Here is an 18,266-nt window from a genome sequence, read left to right as displayed (position 1 = left end):
AATACAAATGGGCTGATTTCTATCCCTATTTCTATCCCTATTTCTATCCCTATTTCTAAGCAGTTCATCTTCCACACGTAACATTCGCTGTCGTACAAAATCTGGCAAGTTATCGGGCCGTACCTCCATCTTCGGTAGTTTCCACAATTTTCTTCCTTAACCCTCGTGAACTTCCTAAAATCTTGTAGGATTAGAACCCTTCCTGTGTTCACTAGGCTGGAGTATTTCGATAAAACTTGCTCTTTAAGATGCCATACTGCCTGCGAAGGAAAACATAAAGCCAGTGAAGAGCGAAATAAAAAAGTCAGGAGATAGCCGAGGAAATAGCTTGTGCGCTCGCTCCGATATTTAATATATAGATTTAGCCAGGCCTAAAAGCGGAGCTCGCATTTTTTTTTCCCGCACGTCCCAAGAGCACAACGCCTTGCCCCGGCCAGGACTAGAACGCGGGTAGTCCGAGTGCACTGACCACTGGACTACTGAACAATGCCGTGGCGTTGGCGTACCCGCGGTACAGTTGACCACGCATGTTAAAAGTAGCACCTTGTACGGTCGTACGGTCGTACGGTCGTAAGGTCGTACGGTCGTACGGTCGTACGGTCGTACATCCAAATTCTTTCGGCTTGATGGGTTACTACTATTTTGTAAAATTATGGGGCTATGCTCTTCGAGCTCCGCTATCATGGCGGAAATACATTTCCTATCACAATACACTGCAGTTAGCCGAGAAAGACGCCTCACAATCTTAATTTAACAAAGCTTCTATTCTTTGCTTCTCACCGTTTCTGATGCTTAATCTTATTTCCCCTTTCTCACATTCGTGCAACTATTTGGGTCAAAATTAAAGCGAATCATACTTTCGGTTTTGTACACAAGACAAACAATATAGAAACGTCCCGGATTCAGAAGTTTTCGGATTCGACGTTCCAACTTTACATTTCAAATATCACCGCAGACACGATCAAAGAGAAGAGGTTTTATTTCGGATTTTTTCTGCTTGTATGTAAACATCAAAACTCACGAATCCGGGACCATTTCGACTGGTATGAACTAAGTCTCAGTTTGGTAGATTTCGAATTTAGCCTGTTTTCGAAAGAATCGGAAACTCGTAATGGCTCAGAAAACAGTGGAAGACTTGGAGGATAATATTTGATACCGCTCAAAATGCTACAAAAATACCGAAATACTGCAAGAAAAATTGTCCACTTTCGGCGCAAAATCGCAAACCCCAGTGTCATCCTATGTATGCGTATTAAGTTATCCCTAAACGTAGCATTTTATCTTACGGATATATCTGAGTGAGCCCTTGTTTACAGAGTCATAAATGTTATGTGCCGACCTAACTCGCTTGTGTGAAAACTTTAGACCAATATAGAGGGGTTATGTACTAGTGTCACGGATATTCTCATAGAATCACATAGTGCAAATAACTGACAAGTTTCACGCACGCTATACTTTGCCTCACCAATAAATGGTTCAACTTCAATATCATTTACGAAGGCAGCGACTTAGACCATACTTTTAAGCATCTTGCCGTTGTCGATATAACGCTTAAAACGTGTACTTTGGAAACTCTGGGCGGAAGCTAATTATCTTGTGATACCCCCCAGTGACATGGAACCATTGTTTCCTCAGAAACTCGTCAGCTTCAAACCTTGAATGAGTTAGAAGTCGTCCTGAGGTTTCTGTTTTGCCTTGTTTTGAGAAAAGCTACAAAGCTATAGACTGTCTTCTCTTCCAGGGGACTTTACGATGTTCTTCGCGAGAAGTACGAATGGCCGGAGAAGGACGCTGTGGAATTCTCAACGATTCTGCTTCCAATGTTCGACTTCAACACTGGTAAACGGGAAACAGCTGCACAGTGCCTCGAACATCCCTGGCTTAAAGAAGTTTAGAAGAACCAAGAGGAAAACGAACCTGTGTTGGCTGAATTTGGCGTTCTATATCCTTGCAAGTCATCTTGTACAGCTTTAAGATGACGAAGGGTTGTCTGATATCATCTTGATATGTTGTTTTATTTTGAAACCCTTTTATCCAAATGAATAAATGGGGTAAGTTTCTAAAGAAACTGCGGTGCTGCGTCGGTGGGAGAGTATAGCAGGTAATTTAGTGTTAACAACCGAGTTGAAAATGTAAATTGGCCACAGTAAAGAGTAAAAAAGCTGATGTTTCGAGCGTTAGCCCTTCGTCAGAGCGATGGACGAAGGCCTAACACTCGAAACGTCAGTTTGTTTACTCTTTAAGGTGGCTAATTTAGGTTTTCAACTCAGTTGTTAACACTAAATTACCTTTTATCCAAAGATGGACTTGTGTTTGGTCGAGTACCGTTAATTTAAAACAACGACGCTTTGTGGCGAAAATAAAACGAAAAAGTGGCTAGTCACAAGTAGCGGATTTAACTAAGGTTATATTTTCGTTTGAAACTTTACAGTTCACTTCCAATAAAAGATAATGAGGTGAACATTTCTGTACAGATGTCAACGTTACACTTTGAAAATTACACTCTAACACCCTTTCTGGATTTTCCTTGGTTTAAGTCTACTTCTTTTCCATCCTATGTGCAAGGCATAATGTATTTCGAAGACTCAATGTTGTAGAAAACCCTCGAACGTATCTTATTCGAAGAAGTACAACTTGAGCAACACACGAAGTATTTATTCAGGTTACTACAAACAAAGAGTCAATGATTTAACTTCTACTTACTGCTATGATTAGTTGAAACTACGAGACTAATTTTGATTTCATGTAGTGAGCAGACCACACCTGTGTATAGAGTTGTGGTAATTTACTTCTGACTTCTTTTGTTGGTTTGAAAACGTATTTAGTTAAAAACAGCTTCGAAATTTTAAGCATGTTGTAACATTTGGCAACTTGGGTTCTTTTAGTGTCGGCAAAGAAAACTATCAAAAGGTGTCAAAAGTCAATGAAACTCTCGACCAATCACAAGAGTGAGCAGTGTTCTCTTTGAAAGAAATAAAGCGGATATGGTTTATGTAACACTTCAACTAAAACGTTAAATTGAAGTAGTTGTGTATATTTGCCCCTAAGGTGTATTTAATGTTTCAAATGATTTTTTTTGCCATGAGTTAAGTTTATTATTGAACTGTTGTTCTCTGTAAGCGCAATTTTCCCAGTTCTTCTTCTATTATGAAAGTTTACAAACAAACAAACAAAAATAACTAAAGTTGGCGGAGAGAACCAGTAAAAGCCACAGCTAAAACCAGATTCAGATTCAGGTTCCCGTAATAGAATGATACAATGAAAAACTAACTGGGAAAATACTTAAGCTTCGGTAATCAGTACGCCTATCCTCCATACTATTCTCTTTACATTTTCTAAGGTGCCGATAAGGAGAATTTGTTAAACAGTCCAAAGCTGCTTTCGTTAGGGATCATTTGCTTCATTCTTATGACCTTAATGTTTGTTTCGGGGTTGATATTGTGAGGAGGAAGTGGATGCCGGTCCCTCTATGGGGTTAAAGAGTCAAGGGAAAGCGTAGAGATTAAAGACTTTCTCACTCCTACGAAAAAATGGATTTAGACAATTCTCGTTGAGGGGATCAAACTTAAAAATGGTTAATTTATATTATTTCGTTCTGAGCAGTCACTCTGGTTCGATTTCTCCCCGAAAAGGGGCCAGGCTGAAAATCTCTCACTCAGCGAGTTAACTGTTAACGGCTCGCTTCACTGAACGAGGACCTGTACTAGTGACTAGCTGGGCAGTTTTTGAGATCTAAACGATTAACTCAATTTAGTCAACCCTGATCGGTTCATGCCCAAAATGGAATAACTGTGTTTGATCGGGTTTGATCCTTTTAATTTTCTGTACATGCGTAGTCATGTCCACCCGCGTAACAAGAGCCTGCTCTCCCGTTGGTCAGGGATGCGATCTCTCGATTCCTAAGCGCATGACAAACAGGACCACTGGGGATAGGGTTAGAGAAAGACGGCAGATCACTTTCTAGACAATCGAAGACGAGGTTCCCTCAAAGATAAACAAAAGTTACGTAAAACAAACTTGGTAATCGAATGATAAAACAATTTTGAGCTCAATTATCACACATTTAAGCGACTCGTCCTTGTCTCGGAGGGCAATACCTTAGTCTGCGGCTTTCACACGCACAATTAACTGATCTACTCATCACCAACTATTCACGTTATTTTTCTCAACCTCGTCCAGCAGTTGTTCATTACTCACCCATTCCTTTGAGATTAAATAAAATTATATTCAGTTGAAATTAAAATTTTTAAGCCCAATTACGGCGGATTTACAGAGGTGTGGTGGTCAGATTGAGTGCTGATTCTTCGGCCCTGCCCTTAAGTAATACTTAACACGTTCTATCATATTTTTTCTCGTATACTCATCCTTAGCAACATGGTATTTATTCCAGTTGTTATTTTCGTCGCCAGCGTTACCAAAAGAGAAATTTACTGTCCAATCGTTCCACAGAGGACTATAGTGCTCTACAAGCATATGCTCAATACTGGGCGCATAGTATTCTATGTCCACAATCATGAGTCGAACGACGAAGTCTTCCTTCTTTAAGTCGTGAGATTCTGTTACTTTGTTGCAGTGGTGGCTCAGACGAAATAAGATATCGCACGTAGACATTCCAACGTAGATGGGTCGGTCTCGAGAAGGTCTGACCAGGTCTCCATAGAGTGAAGTTACACCAATGTAATATATCAGGTAGACACCAGGAAAGTGGGAACACTTACCAAGGTAATCATTGCTTACGGTGAGTGGCAAAATAGGTGAATTCTCCGCGAATTTTACGGCAATCTCCTGCAAATTACACATGTACTCATCATTTACATTGCCTTTTTTTTTAAACAGTTCATCTTCCACATTTAACCTTCGCTCTGTTGCCTTTGAAACCTCCTCTTGCTTGCTGTAATCAGTTGAAACTTTTGACACTAAGCCATTCCGAATGTGAACTTGCAACTCTTCGGTCGGTACCTCCATCTTCGGTAGTTTCCACAATTTTCTTCCTTAACCCTCGTGAACTTCCTAAAATCTTGCTTCGGTAAAACTTTCTCTTTAAGATGTCACACTGCCTACGAAGGAAAGCATAAAGTCAGTGAAGAGCAAAATAAAGAAGTAAGCCGAAGAAAGAGCGTGTGTGTTCGCTCCAATATGTCACCGTCACATAACATTTCCTTCCGGTTAGGCTTGTAAGCCCCATGTTCCGCGCCTAGGTTAATAATGTTTGTGAGATTAGACGCCTTCTGGTTTCAGTCATGCAGACGTCTTAACCCTCCCCAACTCAGTATCAGGCGATAGAAATCTCAAGCTCGACATTAAAAAAAAAAAATTGAAAGCATGAAGCGTAGCCAATTACACTGCAGTATTTGTGATAGAATGCTATTAGATTTATTCATGAACATTATTTTTACTCTTGATTAATTCTGATAGAGAACAGATTTTTCAAAGTCTATTGACTTACAAATATACAGATACTATCATGTACAACGGTTATGAGGGAAATTATACTGTAGCTAGCTAATCTTTTGACAACAAGTTGCGGTCAATGTTGCATTCGAGATTAATTTTCCAAGCAACACCCAAATTAGCATATGCTCAACAATTCATTATGGCGGAACGACGTTTCCTATTATAATACACTGCAGTTAGCCGAGAAAAACGCCTCAGAAACTTGATTGAACAAAGTTTATATTTTTTGCTTCTTAGTGTTTCTGATGTTTAATCTTATTTTCTCTTTCTTACATTCGTGCAACTATTTGGGTCAAAATTAAAGCGAACCATACTTTTGGTTTTGGTTAATTTTCAAGACAAGAATTCGAGGGAATTTTCTTGGTTCTGAACGTTGCATCTAGGAAAAAAAAAAGGGCAAATTCCCTGATATCGCGAAAAGTATACACAGTTAAAATAACAGAAACAGCAATTCAGAATTTGTAAATATTCAAACGTTCCGAATCGAAAAGTTTTCGGATTCCACGTTCCAGCTTTAGATTTCAGATTTAAAATCAGCAGAGACACTACGAAAGAGAAGACGTTTTATTTCGAATTTTTTGTACTTGTGTGTAAGCGGCAAAACGAGTCCGGAATAATTTCGACCGGAGTTAACTTGTCTCCATCGACTGCCAATTGACCGCAAATTGAAATCATCCGCATGTAACACTTCTTAGTTTTTCATTTTGTTTCTCTGAAATTCCACCGTTGAAGATATTCTGTGAACTGCAGGTAGCGCTTTATATCGGAGAATGTACTCTAAAAAAATCTCTTAAATTTGATTGCTGCATGGTTTGTCGTGAAACAAAAGACAATTCTGAGTCAAAAGTTTTATTCAGTAAGCGACTAAAGACTTTCAAATTAAAATTGTTAACCTTTATTCATGGAAATTTTGTTATAGGTAATTGTTGAAAATAGCCTAAGGAAAATTGGACACTCAAACTTATTAAATATTCAAACGTTCCGGACTCAAAAGTTCTCGGATTCGACGTTTTAACTTTAGATTTTAGATTCAAAATTACCGGAGACACGACTAAAGAGAGGTTTTATTTCGGATTTTTTTTTCTACTTGTGTGTAAACGGCAAAACGAAATTCGATACTAAAATATACCAGATTCGTCACGAATCTAGAACAATTTCGACTAGTGTAAATCCAATTGCAGTTCGGTAATTTTCGAATTTGGGCTGTTTTCGAAAGAATCGGAAACTGGAAATGGCTCGGAAAACTGTGGAAGACTTGGAGGACAATCAGTTTATTACTACCCACAATGCTGCAAAAACTAGCAAAATATCGCAAGAAAAATATTCCACTGTCGCAATATCGCAAACCCCAGTGTCCTCCTATGCATACGTATTAAGTTTTCCCTGAAGTTCTGACAAAAACTTGACATTTTATCTTACGGATATGCCTAAGATAGACCTTCTCACGGAGTTACAAATGTTATGTGCGAACCTAAATCTTTTGTAAAAGTTTTTTATTATTTAGTTCATCGACATTTGAAGGGTCAGCAACATATCTTTAATTGGAATACTTATATTCGTCCTTGTTCGCTCCACATAAATTGTTAGCAATGAAGTTTGTGTCTTACGTGACATTTGTCTTCATCGACAGCCAATTGACCGCAAATTTAAGTCATCTGCAGTTAACACCTCTAGCTTTTCATTTTGTTTCTGTGGTTTTAAGGGGTAAGCGAAACCCCACTGTTGAAGATATTCCGTGAACTGCAGGTAGCACTTTTTCTTAAATGGTATTGGTGCATGGTTTGCCGTGAAACAAAAGACAATTCTGAGTCAAAAGTGTTATTCAGTAAGCGACTAAAGCCTTTAAAATTTAAATAGGTAACCTTTATTGATGGAAATTTTGTCATAAATAACAAATGGTTGAACATAGCCTCTGGAAAATTCGACACTTTTCAAACATAAAGCTTATTCTAGTACGGGTATATAAACTGTTGATTTACCATTTCGCTTTTAGCTTAAGCAACTGATAATTATACGTTTTTAAAACACTGTGAAAACATCTGCGATAAGTGTCACGGATATTCTCAAAAAAACGCGAAGCACAAATATCTAACAGGTTTCACAAAAATTATGCTTTGCCTTACCAATAATTAGTTCAACTTCAATAATATTTACGAAGGCAGCTACTCAGACAGTACTTTTAAGCATCTGTTCCGTTGGTGATATAAATATTGAAATCTTCTCAGTTAGGAAATGTTCTCAGCTTTGATTGGATTCGAGGCTATCGCCACGAACCTTGATCAAAAGCCATGGACCTTTTGCACTCTCTGTACGTGGCAAATTTGGCGATAAAACCTTTTTCTTTTTCACGCATAATTCATTAAAACAGACTATTTTTCCCAACTTTTAGCACGATTTACGGACAAGAAGACAAGTAAACAAGATGGAGCACACTTTCGATCTGTGAAGATTGAGTGCTTTTGTAACCGGGCTTCATATTGGTGGAAATTTTTAACTTAAGAGATCTGGGGGTGAAATTTTCAATTTTTCTTCAAAATCCAAACGTAATGCCCCCTTAAAGCGAACCATATTTTCGGTTTTGGTCAATTTTCAAGACAAGAACTCGAAGGAGATATTCTGGGTTCTGAACGCTGCATTACAGAAAAAAGAGAATGGGCAAATTCCTCAATATTTTCAAAAATATAAACAGTACAAACAACATAAAAATAGCAATTTAGAATTTGTAAATATTGAAACGTTCCGGACTGAAAAGAGTTCGGATTCGACGTTTCAACTTTAAATTTCAGATTCAAAATCACCGGAGAAACGACCAAAGAGAAGACGTTTTATTTCGGATTTTTTCTGCTTGTGTGTAAATGGCAAAACGAATCCGGAAAATTTCGACTAGAGTGAACCTAGTTTCAGTTAGGTAATTTTCGAATTAAGCTTGTTACCGAAAGAATCGGAAAGTGGAAACGGCTCGGAAAACAGTGGAAGACTTGGAAGATAATATTTGATATCGCCCAAAATACCGAAATGCTGCACGAAAAATTGTTCACTTTCGAAATATCGCGAACCCCAGTGTCCTCCTATGCAAAAGTATCACGTCATCCCTTTAGTTCTAACTAAAATTTAGCATTTTATCTTACGGATATATCTAAGTTAGCCTTGTTACGGAGTCACAAATGTTATGTGCCAACCTAAAATCTTTTGTAAAAGTTTTTTATGATTTAGTTCATCGACGTTTGAAGGGTCAGAAACATTTCTTTAATTGGAATACTTATATTCGTCCTTGTTCGCTCAACATAAATTTTTAGCACTGAAGTGTGTGTCTTACCTGACATTCGTCTTCATCGACAGCCAATTGACCGCAAATTAAAGTCATCCGCAATTAACACTTCTAGCTTTTCATTTTGTTTCTCTGATTTTTTGAGGGGGTAAGCGAAACCCCATTGTTGAAGATATTCCGTGAACTGCAGGTAGCTTTTTCTTAAATGGTATTGGTGCATGGTTTGCCGTGAAACAAAAGACAATTCTGAGTCAAAAGCTTTACTCAGTAAGCGACTAAAGCTTTTCAAATTCAAATAGGTAATTTTTATTGATGGAAATTTTGTCATAAATAATAAATGGTTGAACATGGCCTCAGGAAAATTCGACACTTTTCGAACATAAAGCTAATTCTAGTACGGGTATATAAACTGTTGATTTACCATTTCGCTTTTAGCTTAAGCAACTGATAATCACACGTTTTTAAAACACCGTGAAAACATCTGCGAGTATTAGTGTCCGGCGGATATTCTCATAAAATCACATAGTGCAAATATCTAATAAGTTTCACAAACATTTGCTTTGCCTCACTAACAAATAGTTCAACTTTATTAACATTTAGGAAGGAAACTACTTAGCCAATACTTTTAAGCATCTGTTTTGTTGTTGACAAATATTGAAATCTTCTCAGCTCCTAAATTTTGAATGGAATCGAGGCTATGGTCTTGAAACTTGGTCATAAGCCATGGACCCTTTATTAGCGGAATGTACGAGACTTGTTTCGCTTTCGCACTCTCTGTGGCAAATTTTGAGATATTTGTTTGGGTGTTTGCAATAAAATAATAATTACGCTTCTTAAAAATAAAATACTTAAAGGCTAACTCATGTCAATTCCGCTCTCGTGGAATCATTGCTAAATAAAGCTTGGGAAATGTCATGGTTACAGATTAGAAATGTGAATTACGTCTCGAGGGTCCTGCTGAAAACTGCCTAGGCGAGTTGGGTTTCCTCATTAAATATAAATATTATTGGAGGGTTTAAATGAGTTAAACCATTAAAAACGGAACGATGGTTCCTATTACAATACATTGCAGTTAGCCGAGAAAAACGCCTCAGAATCCTACTTGAACAAAGCTTTTATTCTTCAGTGCTTTTCAGTGTTTCTGATGTTTAATCTCATTTTCTCTTTCTTACATTCGTGCAACTATTTGGGTCAAAATTAAAGCGAACCATACTTTCGGTTTTTGTTAATTTTCAAGACAAGAATTCAAGGGGAATATTTTGGGTTCTGAACGCCGCAATTTTAAACTGCAATCAAGTTTTCACTTTAGTTTAAAAGTTGAATTGATGATGTTATTGGCGATATGAAAGAGGTTGGAAAGTTTAAGATAGTATTTTCTCATGTTTGTCATCAATTGAATTTACTGGAAGGTGGAACATGAAACGCAACGACAAATTTGGCAAGTCTTTGTATTATATTTCAAACCAGCCATTTTCCACAACTTCTAAACACTATTTCAAAATGATTAGTCAGGGAAATGGAAAACTTCTAGCATATATACTACGTTTGAAATGCTATGTCCATAGTAAGCTAACATGATTGAGGAGGGTGTATGTGGGAATAGGCTCTCTTGTCTGTATTATTAATTTGCTAATCGCTCCTGTTGGCAATGTTTTGATGAGGTTGGGCTGTCAGGGCAAAGAAACTGAGGATTTTCGCTGGCCGTGATTTTTGTCAAACTTGGAAACTATCATCGTGGAAGCCATACTTGTGCCTGACAACTCATTCTTATACTGTTCAACTAGTTTTAAGAAAGATACAACATTTCACAACATAAATTTGATGTATAGGATGTGCACAAAAACTTTAATTTGACTACACTTTTAGAGCCAATACCAGTCTTTTCACATAATAAAATGCTAAGAGGATCAGAGGAAAAAAATATGTGCCATACATCTGGAAGATTTCATGTAATTATTTCAATCACACGAATATCAACTGATACTAGGAGATAGGAGATCTTAGAACATTAAAAATAAAATTTGGTTGAAAAATTAGAATTCAGCATGGGCCGGATAAGCAAGATTCTTAGAAAAAGAAATGTGTAACAATGAAAAAGCTAAGCAAACCTTTTTACAACACCTGCTCATGAAATCGAAAACTATAAGTGACAATTGTTTACGTAAGCCATGTGCTTACCAGCGTGCTTGTGAGCTCAAATTGCCAGGACCCCGTTTAATTACACGATCAAAACTCGAACGCTTCTTGCAAAATGTAATGACTATCAATTCCAGAGATTGATTCCACAATTTCCAGCACTAGCAAAAAATTAAAGTATCGCAAGCATGTTTATCAAAACCCGAGCAAGAAGTAAGCCTCGAGATGTTGAGCGAAGAGAAAGTGGCTCCATCTTTTGTGAGACAAAACCATTTCCTGAAGTTCGAACGAAAAGTAGAAAGCATGAAAACATAGCGCTGAAAAGTTAGACAACCAAACAATGAAATTCACTCATCCCGCTGTAGCGCTAACTCTGTTTTACCCGTGGATTTGTTTGTACCACACATTTGCGGTCCGTAATTTAATTCTCAGATGTTTGACGGGTTCTCACATGACAATATTGTCAAAATCAAATTACTGCGTCAGACTTAATGTAAACTTGAACATCGCTGACTCAATCTCATTTTATTTCAATTTTGGGAAAGGCCGCTACTTCGTTCTTAAGGTAAAAAAATACATCTTCGACAAAGCGCGATTCTTTTAAATGCATAGTGTAAATCCTGCGATAGTTTACTGAATAACTGAAGAAAGAAAAAAGTAAAAAATTTGGCTCGTTGTTCGCCATAATTTGAAAACTTTTTAGGCAAAACAAAATCCTAGAAAGATAACTTCTTTTCCCTTCACACCACGACTGTATTACACATTCCAAACGATAGGACAAGAAATAACCTAAAGAATACGAACACTATGAAATGTTATTCGAGCGATAAACGACGCAAGGGCTTTTAGGCGATGAATGCCAAAGTCAATGTTTTACCAAAACGTGATCAGTTGAATTAAAAACTGAAGCTAGTATAAAACGATTGGTGAAAAAAAAGTTTGAATTTTTCTGGGCCTTAGCGTACGAAAAAACCAAAATAAAACACAACTTACCTCCTCTTCTTTCTTGGATCCTTTGTAGTTCGCTTCTCTTTGTTGATGACCTCTTTTCAGTCTGTTTTCAGGAGCGACTTCGTATTTCTTTCTCGCGTTACTTTTCGCTGGATATTTGCCTTTTTACTTTTGCCTTTTCTTGTTCTCTTTCGCATTCCTCTCATCGTGTTCTGCCTATTTTGGCGCCTTTTCTAACTTTCTTGCGCGATTTTCTCGACTCGCTTTACGCCGTTTACCCGTTAGTTTCTTTGGTCGGTCTGTCTCTTTCTATCCAGCCGACATGTATTTTCACTCAAAATCCTCTTTCCAGGAACTTGAATTTAAAAAATTTCCTCCGTTTGACAAAGCTTTAGCTCTGCCAGTATTTTTGCTTTGCGAGCTGATTAGAAATTGCAAAATACTGAGAATTACTGTTCAACTAATAATATACATGGAAAAATTACTCAGTTCTGATTGGTTAAGATAAATGCAGTTTTCAGGTAATTCAGTGCAGAAGAGAGTTAATTCAGTACAGAAGAGGGTTAATTCAGTGCAAAGAAAGAAACAAACCATTCTGATTGGTCAATAATCAAAGAAACTCGCAGATAGCCAATCAAATGCGAGCCTTGGATGTCGCAACAACAAACAAAAATTTGAAAATTTGAAAATTTGCGAGCGAAACAATGGCCGGCGTTTTAAATAGGTTTTCTTTCGCCACCGCAGCTGAAAACAGCTTAAACAATGAAAACACTGTAAAAGGCACTGCTTTTTGGTTGTCGGTTTGGAAAAAGTAGTGTTTAGAGAAGGGAATTGCCGAGGAAATCGAAAATTACGAGCCGACCCGGCTTAACACTTTGCTCGAGCGATCCAACGCCGAAATTAAAAACAAACATGGTTAAACCTCGGAAACGACAATTCCATTTCATCGAAAGTGATTCGGATTTTGTTAGTCTTTGAAAAAATTTACTCGTGCTTATTTATTCCAAATTGCACTCGATATCATGTGATTACCTATACTAAAACGCGGGTTGCAAATTATTTGATTACGCAGCTTCATATCTACTAGCCCTTGTGAAGTCCTCGTGTAATGCCTAACCGTGTGCCCGCAGTATGCTGCACTAAAGCTTGGCACGCGAGTATGCGCACTTCATTGTCATCTTGCTGATGTCTCCTGGCGCATGCTACAGGGGTATCCAATTTATGTAAGCAATCGAGCTTGCGCATTATCTTCTTCCTCGCCCTTCCATTATGTAATAACTAAGATACTGCCTGCGGTACAGTTGACCACGCATGCTAGAAGTAACATCTTCAACGGACGCCCGTAGGGTCATACGTCTAAAGTTTTTCGGCTTCTTGGGTTACTATTGTTTCATATCATCATAGGGCTACGCTGCGTGCACTGCGAGCTCTGCTATTATTGTATGCACGCTAAGCTCATAGTTTTAAGACCCAGACTTACACATAATTCAGCTTTAATGTTTCAAAAAAACCTCTTTCAGCAAAGTAAAGGCTCAATATATTCGATGTGTGGTGATAAATCTTCTAAGAAATAAAAATAGTATCAATACTATATTCTTGCTCAGTTGAGTGATCTCTTTTTTATTGAAAGCTTTTCATCCAATATAAATATCAAGGTATAATATAAATATTAAGGTAAGAAGTAGATCTTAGAAGTAGATGTAACATCAATGCTATTTTCTTAAAGTTGAGTAATCTCTGTAATAATAGCTTTCCAAACACATATCTTTTAAGATAAAAACTAGTACATCTCGGATGAATCCACGACCGGGTGCTCTCAGGCTCTAAGGGGAGCGTTTGGTTTATTCATCAACTAAAAATTAACTTGCTTAGAAAACCGCTGAGAGTTTTTATGCTGTTGTTGGGAAAAAAAAGCTGCCTTTTTACAAGTCGGCCCTTCGTTAGAGCTCCGAGATTTAAAAGCAGCGGAATGCTTTGAAAAGCTTGTCCCAGAAAATGGACACAGTCCTTGCATTAAAATTCTTGTGACAAAAATAGATCAATAAGTCTCTCTTTCTTTTCCCTCAGGGTTAGATACGAAAGTACTTTGTAGGCAACTATTATCGTCCTGTTCAGAATCCGCTTAACATAATCTACTAGCAGAGTCCCTGATCAAAATGAAACCGACGGGTTCCTTTCCTCCTTTTATCGACATTCAAGATCCGAATTAAGAAAAAAATGAAACTTCCGTTATACTATAGAAGTTACATCTCAGGGGCTTTGTTCCATCAACATTTTCTGATTGGCTAACACAAAAGGAAAATTAATGATAGATATCATACTGTTCGTGTCAAATCATGTGGTAAACACACTATGGAGTAACCATTCGTTTGCATTCTTTGATGTGATTAAAAATATCTTTTCTAAGAAGAAGCGGGACTGGCAAAAAAGGCTTTGTAAATGTTTTGCGAAAATTCCGGATTCTTTGCATGCAAAAGATTCGCCTCAGTCTTCATGCTCAGTAAGCCTGAAGAGAGCAGATACTTAACAGATTAATGAACCAATGATCACACTGCTCTTCAACATACATAAAAAATTGTCGCGAATGGCCTAAGGAGGTAATTTCAAGGTGGTGGGTGGTCTTAATGTAAACTGTGGGTCGGAGCAGCAAGTTCTGGGAAACTTTTATATAAAGAGAGATAAGAATCCATGAAAATAACTGTTCCTGAAAAACATCTTTCTTCTGGCAAAGTAAAGATCTGAGGAAATTTATGGATTCAACAGAAACTTGCGAGGATTTGGGTTCTCGGCTGCTTCTTAACGTAGAGATCGAATGGTGTTAGTTGGTCGATTAAAAAGCAATTCGAAAAAGTGATGGTTAAGAAGCAGGAATGTCTGCGATTTTAGTTTTTTTTAATCATTTTATTTATCATATTTATTTTTATCATATCATTTTCTTATTTATGTTAGATAGTCCTTTATCATTACATTCTATCTCCCATCGAAAAACTCATTAAATACGTTAGTATCTTGGTCTCTCAAAGTAACTGTTAAAGAAAACTGCCTTTGTTATTCATTTGTGATCAGTCATCCTTTGAATTTTATTGTGACGAGGGCAGCGAGATCAAAGTCTTATTTGCAATACAGCTATTAATACTTGTTAATTATCAATTACTATTCAAGCGAAAAGTTTCCCTTCCATGACCACATTAGAATGTGGCTGGTAAATTGCGTCATTTTGGAAATTCGAGTCACATTATTGCTTGATTTCTTTGCCTCTTTTTGTAATATTTATAAAGTCTTAATTGCGCCAGAATAACATTTCGTGCCATGTTCCTTATGTTTAGTGAACTCTATGTGGCCTCTGTGGTTTGAGGCTCCTAACTAACGCGCATCACTGCCTGAACTCACAGGCGGCCCAAGCTCTAGCTGTGAGACGATCATCTTGCGTAATAAGCGTCATGGCGAAAATGAAAGAGTTTGTACGGGAATATTTAGGACCACTCTTAGGAAGTAAGGGACCACGCCGTCAGTTGGCATCAACTTAGCTGGTTTCAACAGTCACGTGTCGTGGTGATTGTGTACGCGGGTTGTTTGGAGCGTCTAAACTGGAAATTTTGGAAGCAAACTGCGGCTTGGCGTCGGTTCCACCGGGAGGATCAAATTGGTAGAGAATTGAAATTAAACTACAGTGTATTTGGCTGGATTCTGCGATTTGTGGCCGCTCGTTCATTTTGAGCATGGATTTTTCGCTTCTCGGATCGGGTGTTCAGAAATGGATTGAGCAACCTTGTTTTCTCTTAGGAGTAGGAAACTTAGAAATGGATAACTCGCTATAATGGCCTCGTTTTAATAAAGTAAGTGCTCAGACAACAAGCGGTGCACTGTGGAAGTAAGGTGAGGCATTTTTCATTGAAAATTTGATTGTATTTTTACTTCCTAAGAGAGTGGTTAATATTCCCGTACAAACTCGAGATTTTCGGCATTACGCTTAATACGCATATGATCATCTCGCTGGAGTTTGGGCCGCCAATTCTGAGCTCGAACCTTCTCTGTGGGTTTCAAAGGGCAAGCAATTAAACTTATCTTTCTGCATCGTTGCTCACGGCATCGAATGCCTTTTAATTTTGCAGATAGTACACGCTCAGGAATCATCAGTCGTAAAGAAAAACTCCTGGTTCCAGTAGGTATTTTCTGATTATTAGCGATGTGTTCGATATAAACAAAAATCGAAACAAAAATGTTTGCGATATTGTGACCATGACTACACTTTTCCCCGCTGGTGGACAACTCTTGGCGGCCATATTGTGATGCAAAAAAAGCAGTTATTTCGAAATTTTGGAGGCAAATTTCGCAAATATTTCCATCTTCAATTTTCGTAATACTACAATAAAAATGAAAAAAATCGGGCTTGGCATCTGCTAGCCTTATTGTGGCCGCAGATGTACTCTGAAAGTTAAGTTCCAAATATTTTAAACCATATCAGAAACATATTTGATAATAGGAAACAAGAGGCCAAACACGGCAGTAACAATCTGCATGAAACTGTATTCTACTCGGACACTGGTTCGCCGATAAATGAGAAGGATATCTATTCACTTCTAACCGAATTGTCTTTCCTCTTTTTTCTTTCCCGAAACACGTACCTCGAGTTATGTTTCGTTGTTATCAAGTTCGAACATGACGAGTTCGCCTTACTTTCACATTCCTTTTTATCGCAAAATTTTACCGCAAACGAGTAATGTGTCTTTCTATTAGCTTTTCAGGAGATTTGGGAACTTTAGGATCCGAGATCAAAATGCCGCGGAACTCAAGGACGAGACAGATTCTTGAAATTGGACCTGAAGACGCTATTTTGATGAGGACAGCATAACAACATAATGGCCTTTAGGCTAGCTCATGAAAGTGATTTAATACTTTCCGCTTCGTCGTCCACTTTTTACGATGACAATCATATTTAAACCATTAAGGGCTTACCTTTATTCGCAGGGGATTTCGCTTTTATTAAATCACAACTGTATGATGTTTGCAACAGACTCAACCCGTAAAGCTGAAAAGGCAACAAGGAACAAATTATTTTCCAATTAATGACTTTAATCTACCATCAGCGCCTGCTGTCAGTGATGCCAGTGATAAAAGTGTGGTGACCCGGCCAGTGCGTGCAAAATGATCGATCGTGCGGCTGAAAATACTATTCCCCTCTGGATTTTCTTTCTCCTGTTATCTTTCCTATCGACAGGACAGTTGATAGAAACAGCTGCCAAGTCTTCCGAAGTGTTCTGTTTATTTGTTATGAGCACTCGAACACTAGGACTGAGACAAGTGTGGTCAGTTCTTGTAATATTTATGAGTTTACGAAAGTTAAACGAGTGAAGGATGACTCAAACTTGTTATTGTGTTGGCGAAATGTGATTCAAAATGTGGCGAAAATTCTGTATAAGACATGATTCATTTTCTTGTGAGATGAAAATATGTCAGTGAAGGCTAAAACGCCTACTTTAGGATATCAGAACATTGTTTCAACAGTTATTGTTGAACAGCTCACACTTCAATTGTTTTTGAGAATGAAACCTTTCTCCATGGTAACAACTGTTTATCTCTTAAAATTTTGATCGTGAAAGTGTGATGCTTGACATTTTTCGCTACTGTGCTGACATATCAATTCTCAGCCGCTACGTAGAAGATCATCCTTAAGGTGATTTTAAGTTTTTGCCTTCAGTTTTTTTCCACCGAAAGGAGAATATACATGATAACCTGTTGAACGTGAAAACCTTATCATTAAAAGTTTATATAGTTTTTAAGTATGGTTGTGGTAGAAATGAATTGACCGTAGTTTAGTGTGGTTGATAATTTAGCATCTGGTGGAGTTGAGTGTACTTCCGCCTACTTTAAGTTTCAGTCCGTGTAGTTGGTGAAATCAGTGAGGTTGCTTTGCATTAAATAAGCTTTAATCTAGTACACTGTAGTTCAGATAGTAGTCCGATTGCAGTCTTTCGTAGTTTGTACAATTATGTGTTGTTTAGTGTAGTTTGTTGTAGTTTGGTGTAGTTTGATGAAGTCAGGTATGGTTTGATGTAGTTTAGTGTAGTTTTGTGAATTTTGGTGCAGGATGCATCGCGAAAAGTATACACAGTTTTAATAACAGAAATAGCAATTCAGAATTTGTAAATATTCAAACGTTCCGAATCGAAAAGTTTTTGGATTCCACGTTCCAGCTTTAGATTTACAGATTTAAAATCAGCAGAGACACTACGAAAGAGAAGACGTTTTATTTCGAATTTTTTGTACTTGTGTGTAAGCGGCAAAACGAGTCCGGAATAATTTCGACCGGAGTTAACTTGTCTCCATCGACTGCCAATTGACCGCAAATTGAAATCATCCACATGTAACACTTCTTAGCTTTTCATTTTGTTTCTCTGAAATCCCATCGTTGAAGATATTCTGTGAACTGTAGCTAGCGCTTTATATCGGAGCATGT

Source organism: Pocillopora verrucosa, chromosome 11, assembly GCF_036669915.1.
Source record: "Pocillopora verrucosa isolate sample1 chromosome 11, ASM3666991v2, whole genome shotgun sequence".
In the NCBI taxonomy this organism is placed as follows: domain Eukaryota; kingdom Metazoa; phylum Cnidaria; class Anthozoa; order Scleractinia; family Pocilloporidae; genus Pocillopora; species Pocillopora verrucosa.
Note: the sequence above shows the minus strand (reverse complement) of the source record.